The sequence below is a fragment of the Narcine bancroftii genome, chromosome 4 (assembly GCF_036971445.1).
Source record: "Narcine bancroftii isolate sNarBan1 chromosome 4, sNarBan1.hap1, whole genome shotgun sequence".
Classification (NCBI taxonomy): domain Eukaryota; kingdom Metazoa; phylum Chordata; class Chondrichthyes; order Torpediniformes; family Narcinidae; genus Narcine; species Narcine bancroftii.
The window spans coordinates 11,770,733-11,778,231 of record NC_091472.1 but is presented as its reverse complement, the minus strand read 5'-3'; the positions used below and the strand labels follow the sequence as shown (position 1 = coordinate 11,778,231).

Here is a 7,499-nt window from a genome sequence, read left to right as displayed (position 1 = left end):
GAAATGGATAAGCTCATGATGGATGTCGGGATGGACTTGATGGGCCGAATGACCTACTTGTGCTGCTATATCTTATGGTCACCTGTTGGTCTGTGCTCCTCTCCTTGCCCCTTCTTCCCTCACCTGCCTTTTCATTCAGGCCCCTGCCTGCTTATTGGTCCCACCTTGACAAAGATTCCTGCACAAATCCATGGGAACATGACTATAAGTAGACAGTTATGTCTCACCGCCCCACCCTACTGTTGTAGGAAGGGGCAGGGGGTGCCCAACTCGTCCCCACCAGGTAAAGTCATGGATATGAAACAGCTCGAGCTCTGGCCGCCGAGCTGTGATAACCCACAAAATCCTGACCTACGATCCGTCCCTTTGCTGTGAACATCTTCAGTGTCCTGTGTAATTACGATGAGTTAAAGGTCCAGGGTTGAATAAAGGGTTTGAGGAGGAAGGGAGATACAAAGTGCTTGAGCTCTGCAGAAACGGCATCAAATGGACAATGTGAATTGTGGTCAAGGCCGACCATGTGAACATTCACACGGATAAAGTTGGAAACTAAGTTTGAGGCTAGAAAATCACTAATAAAATAATCAGAAAAACCTCATCCAATAGGAAGGCAGGATATTCGCCGAAATTAACAAATCCACATCATGGGGTGGGGGGGAGATGATGTCACAGAGGGGGTATGATGTCACAGGGGGGATGAAATGATGTCACGGGGGGCAACTGGGGCTGTGCTTGAGGCAGTGTTGCAGGTGAGGATACTTAACGTGAGTGGACGTTGATCACAGAGCAAAGCAGCTGGTCAAAGGTGAACCTAACGTCACATTGATCTGCTCCCGGGATTATCGAGCACCAGAGCACATCTTTGGAACTACAGACTACACCTCAAGTATCGGTGAGTGATCTCCGGACACCTGAAAGGGAGCCCCGTCTCCAGAGTCAACAAGGCAGATCTGTCCAGCCCAGAGAGAGAGGGGGTTGTCCCATAGAAAAGAAGGTGTTGTCTCGGGCGTATGGGGAAGGGGATGGGGAGAGAGAGAGAGAGAAAGGGGGAGAGAGAGAGAGAGAGAGAGAGAGATATAGAGAGAGGAGAGAGAAAGAGAGAGAGAGAGATAGAGAGACTGAGAGAGAGTGAGAGAGAGAGAGTGAGAATTGTCCCACAAAGAATGAGATGGTGATGTCTGAGATAGGGAGAGAAATGGGCAGACAGAGAGTTGTCATGTAAAAGAGAGAAGGCTTAGTCCAAAGTGGGAAGAGATAGAATTATCTGAGGGAGAGATGTGCCAGAGGGACAGGGATATGTGCCTGAAAGAGTGAGAGGGGAGGTGGCCCTGAGAGACATAGGGAGGTGTTCTATTGAGAGGGAGAGCCATAGAAAAAGAAGTCAATGTACTGTTTTAGTTGATACTAGCCCAGAGGACCCCAAAACCCAGCAGCAATAGATATTCACCAAGACAAATGGTTACTTAAACAAAAGTTTCTTTTAATTATCTGGAAACATAAAAATAAATCAAACTTTAACTTATCTCTATTGAGTTAATTAACAAAAGAAAAGCTCCTTCTATTTCTCAACGCACGTGCATGTAATGTGTGTGTAAGTTCAGCAAGGTTGTTTGGTTCACAGTCCAATCTAACTTCTCATTCCTCCAAGTTCACTGTGTGACAGAGTATTTAGAGGTGGTTTGGGAGGAATTGTTAAGAGCAGCTTGCACACACATTTCAAAACACAGAATATTTGCAGGACTTTTGCAGAATGCTTTTTGCAGGAAGCAACAAAGTATCGAGAGCAGTTTGCCTGGGAGAGTATGTGATCTTTGCAGGCAGAGGAGAACAGTTTCGTCCTCAGAGAGGGAGGGTGTGAAACAGAGAGAGAGACAGAAATCAATGCCAGAAGGACAAGCTGGTAGACTTTGAAAGGCTGTCTGGTCAAAGTAGAAGACTGGCGGCTGAAAGGTGACCTGAAAGAAAGACCTGAAGAGGGCAAGTTTCGTCAGCAAGACAGATTGAAAAGGAATCAGTTGGGATGTCCTGGAAAAGGAATCTCCCTCTGAAAACCAGCAAAAACCCTCCATAGTGGTAACCATTTGCCTGTTAAACACCAAAGCCAAGTGAACTTTGTTAATGTTAACTTCTACAAGAATTTCCTGCAACCCGTGAGATTGGATTGTGATCCAAAGAACTTTTCTAATCTTAAATATACATTAGACACACCTGCGCTTAATACTAGAGGGGGGATTCAGTAGGTTCGGTAGGTTAAGGAAGTTGGATAAGTTATAAGTTAAAGTTTAATTCTGTTTTCTTATTCAATTGTAATTAAAAACTAACTTTGTTTAAATGGCCCTGTGTTGGTGCATATCTATTGCTTCTGGTTATTGGGGTCTTCTGGACCCCGTAACAACTGGTTGAAGGTCATTCTTATACTGTGCACAGAATGTAACATTTATAAAGTTCACCAGACTTTGACACTTGAAAGGTAAATGGTTACCACTCAGGAAGGTTCTTGTTGGTTTTCAGAGAGAGATTTGTTGTTCCTTTTTAATCATCCACTTCAGTATCTTGCTGAGGAAACTTGCCCCTTCAGTGTTCTCCAGATGATAACATCTTTCTTTCAGGTCAACACAAGAGTTCCTTTTTGTTTCCCTTATTCCAAGTGAAACATTAGACAGCCAGTCCTCTCCTCTTGCAAGAACCACAAGGGGTTTGACTAGGTCGTCTTACAACTGGGCTTTCCATAAGCTAGCCAGCTTGTCCTATTCGAGTCCCAGCTGCTGTCTGCTGGCTGAAAGACTGCACAAGTGATCTCTGTGCATCACTCTCTCTCTCTCTGAGAGAAATCTTGTTTGACTCTCTCTGCATGCAAAATCACATGACCGTCTCAGAATAGAAAGTTCTCTTCCAGAAAACAGTGGCTCCAATGTGCTCTATCACCTATTGCCTTTTGTAAACAACAATCCATTAGTGAAGTCTTTTGGGTACCCTTCAAAAGCTCTGGAGCCGATATGTCTACCATGGGCCAGAGCAGCAATATTTTTAATAAGATCTGTTTATTCTGTGAAGAAGAATAGGGTGAATGGTCCTGCAGCGTATTCTATATTAAAACCTGAAGCTTTTTCTGATTCTTCTTGCGTGGGAGCAGAGGGGGCTCAAATGGTTTCTCCTAGTGTTGAGATATATCATATTATGGCAAGGGTTTAGCTTGGAAGAATTAATCAGATGGCTTCTTGGGATAAGTTAGATGTATAGAAGGTAAATCCACCTGTTAGGATAATTATAGATAAAAGAATTCTTCTTTCTTTGGCTTGGCTTCGCAGACGAAGATTTATGGAGGGGTAATGTACACGTCAGCTGCAGTCTCGTTTGTGGCTGACAAGTCCGATGCGGGACAGGCAGACACGGATGCAGCGGTTGCAAGGGAAAATTGGTTGGTTGGGGTTGGGTTTTGGGTTTTTCCTCCTTTGTCTTTTTTCAGTGAGGTGGGCTCTGCGGTCTTCTTCAAAGGAGGTTGCTGCCTGCCGAACTGTGAGGCGCCAAGATGCACGGTTTGAGGCGATATCAGCCCACTGGCGGTGGTCAATGTGGCAGGCACCAAGAGATTTCTTTAGGCAGTCCTTGTGCCTTGTACAAGGTAGAAGATAAAAGAATAAACCCAAGAGTAATTACATAGGAAATAGTTTGTGCTACTGTGGGTAGGGCTCCTATAAAAGCACAGTTTGAGTTTGAGGCTCACTCTGAGGCTAAGATTGTATCGACTGTTAGGCTTGAGGTGGCTAAAATAAATAGTAGGCCTAAATTGAGGTTTAGAATTGCATATGGTCTGGGGAAGGGTATTCATATTAGGAGGGTTAGTGTTAGTGCTATGGTTGGAGCTCGAAAGAAACGTGTTTGTGGTGAAAATGATGGTCGGATTGGTTCTTTTGTAAATAGTTTTAGGCCATCAGCAATGGATTGTTGAAGTCTATCGATGGCCAAAAGAAAAATGGTCTCTCATGCTCCAAAGTGTATTGAAGGGAAAAGCACAAATTGCATCCTCTAGCTTGACTACAGAGCAAGTGGCAAATTATGATCCTGTTAAACAAGCAGTATTGAAAGCTTATGAGTTGTTTCTAGAAGCATATAGACAAAAATGTAGGAGTTTTATGGAATCATGGAATCAATCTTGTATGGATTTCACTCTGAAAATATCTGTCTGTTTTGACCATTGGTGCGCCTCAAAAGGAATAAATAATGATTTTGTCAGATTGAGAGAATTGATGTTCATTGAGGAAATTAAAAGGTGTGTTCCAAATGGGATTAAATTATACCTGGATGAGAGAGACATGGGGACGTGGTGGCAAATGGCTAAATTAGCAGACAAATTTGCCGACTTCACCAAGGTGCATTTCAGAATACTCGGAATTTTCAGAAAGTTAATGTGTAAAAGATGAATAAGCCTGTTCATCGGGTTAGTGTGGAGCAGACGAGTAAACTTGAAATTAAGTCTGGTGAGAATATTAAGAGAAAAGATGAAGGTAAGGTGGGAAAGGACAGAACTTCTGGATTTGTATGTCATTTTTGTAAGAAACCTGGACCTGTTATTGTGAATTGTCTAGTATTGAAAAGAGACAAGAAAAGGAGGTTTTACCAGAAACATGTATTCAAAGAGTGGAATTTAAGGATAGCAGATGTTCCAAACCTGTAAAGGGTGTCATGGATGTTTTCAAACCTTTTGTGTCAGAGTGCTTGGTTTCAGTAAAAGTGGGAGAATCACAGGTTGCAGTTAAAATTCTTAGAGACACTGGGGCTGCTCAGTCATTGTTCTTGGAAAGTATTTTAAGTCTGGATCAAAGGACTGACACAGGGGAGACACTTTGATTAAAGGGGTTGGAGGTGTGGTAGAGTCAATATTTCTTCACAATACTATGGTCAATTCAGAATTATTTAAAGGACCTGTTGTAGTAGGAGTAATTTCAAAGTTATCTGTGCAGGGGGTGTCATTTTTATTAGGGAATGATTTGGCAGAGGATAAAGATCAGCCTGGTAAGGATGAGGTTGAAAAGGATTGTGAGATATATCCTGTATGTGCTGTAACAAGTTCTGTGACTAAGAAAGTGATGAGAGCTGAGGAAAATCCAGTTGATAGAGACTTGCCCAGGGCTTCTGAAATAGTTTTGAAAGAGCAGGGTAATTTTGAGAGTAAATATTTTTCTTTGTCAGTGAAAACGTTAATTCAGCAACAGAAAAAAGAAATAAATCTTCTTGTCTTACTGAATAGAGCATAAGTGAACAGGAGAATAAAGAAATGGTTTAGGGATATTACTTAAAAAGGTGAATTGTTGATGAGAAAATGGAGACGTCTTGATATTCCAGCTAATGAAGTGTTGGGGGTGGAGGGCGTTGGTGTAATTCATCAGGTGGTTCTTCCTTGAAATAACCAGAATGAAATCTTGAATCTAGACCACAGTACACCTTTGGGTGGTCATCTTGCTGTAAGGAAAACCATGAATAAGATTTTGAGACCATTTTTCTGGCCTGGTTTGAGGAAGGATGTTGTAAATTGGTGCCAGACATGTCATTTTTCTCATGTTGTGGGGAAACCTAAGCAGGGTTCTCCAGTGGATCCATTGTAACCTATTCCTGTTGTTGAGGAACCTTTCACAAGGGTTATTGTGGATGGTGTAGGTCCCCTGCCTAAAACTATGTCTGGGAATCAGTATTTATTATGTGTACAGCATCAAGATTTCCAGAGGCTAGACCATTACGGAATATTAAAGCCACAATTGTGGTAAAGATTCTGGAAAGATTTTTCACCTTTTTTGGATTACCGAGGGAGATTCAGAGTCGTCAAAGATATAACTTTATGTCTGGGTTGTTTCAGCAGATAATTTATGAGTTGGAAATAAAACAGATCACTTTATCTGCGTGCCATCCTGAAACTGAGGGAACTTTGGAAAGGTTTCATTCCACTCTTCAAAATATGATGAGGATTTATTGTCTGGAGAATGGAAGGGATTGGGATGAAGGTTTTCCTTTCTTGTTATTTGCAGCAAGGGAAGTTGTGCAGGATTCATTAGGTTTCAGCCCTTTTGAAATTGTGTTTGGACATCAGGTTAGAGGCCCTTTAATGTTGATAAAAGAACAATGGGTTCATGAGGATGTGCAGTTGGTCTTGCTGGATTATGTCTCTAAATTTAACGATAGGTGACAAAAAGTGTGGACTTTAGCTCAAGAGAATTTAGAAATGGCTCAGGGTAAAAGGAAGCGTTTATTTGACAGGAAAGGTCAAGTGAGGAATTTTAGGACAGGAAGTAAAGTTTTGATTTTGATTCCACACATGACAATCCTTTGAGAGCAGGATTAGTTATATCGAAACTGAATGATGTTAACTATGGTACTAACACTCCAGATCGAAGGAATAAAACTCAGGTTTGTCACATAAATATGGTGAAAGGTAGTGGAGAATAATCTGTATCAGAGGTGTTAGTTGTTGAAGGGTTGAGGAAGTCATGGACCATAGGATTATGGAAACAGAATCTTGTGAGGGTAACCTTAAAGAAACCATGGTTCCTGTGTGCCTGTCTAACTCAACAATTTTGGAAAATTTGGAGGAAATGTTAGGTCATCTTAAGTCAGAACAGATGCAGTTGAAAGAATTAATTTTGAAATACACAAATTTATTACCTCGGGTTCCAAAAAGGACGTCAGTGATTTATCACGATGTGGATGTGGGAGAAGCAAATCCCATAAAACAACACCCATACAGAATAAACATTTAGTAGAGTAAAATCATGGATCAGGAGGTAAAACATATGTTGAGAAATGATAATATTAGACCTTTGAACTCAGATTGGAGTTCTTGTATTCTGGTGGTGAAACCAGATGGAACTGTAATGTTCTGTGCAGATTACAGGAAGGTTAATGAAATAACTAAAACAGAAGCTTATCCTATTGTGAGAATAGATGACTGTATTGATAAAATTGGGAAAGCTAAATTTCTTACGAAGTTGGATATGTTGAGGGGAAACTGGTGTGTGCCTTTAACTGAGAGTGGAAGGATTATTTCAGCTTTGGTTACTCATTCCGGTTTATACGAGTATAATGTGTTACCTTTGGGCAAGAAAAATGCCCCTGCAACGTTCCAGAGGATGATTAATTTGGTTATCCAAGGGTTAACTCATACAGATGGTTATATTGACGACTTGGTCACAAAAAGTGACACATGGGAAGAACATGTAAGGGAATTGAACAAAATGTTTGCAAGATTACCCAAAGCAAATTTAACTATTAATTTAGCAGATGTCAATTTGCAAATGCCACTGTAACATACTTGGGTCATGGAGTTGGTCATGGCAACGTTGCACCTATTCAAGCTCAGGTGAATGCAATTTCTGAGTTGCTTATTCCCAATTGCAAGAAGGCAGTGCAAAGGTTTTCAGGAATGTCGGGATATTATAGGAAATTTTGCTGAGGTTGCTCTTCCTTTAACCAATCCTTTGAAGGAAGGTGAGAAATTTGTGTGAACTAAA

General features: G+C 41.3%; 1 pseudogene; it reads right to left on the bottom strand.

The window, feature by feature from the left end:
• Positions 1-289: 289 nt before the first annotated feature.
• Positions 290-4,435, bottom strand: LOC138762342 (NADH-ubiquinone oxidoreductase chain 1-like; annotated as a pseudogene).
• Positions 4,436-7,499: the final 3,064 nt, after the last annotated feature.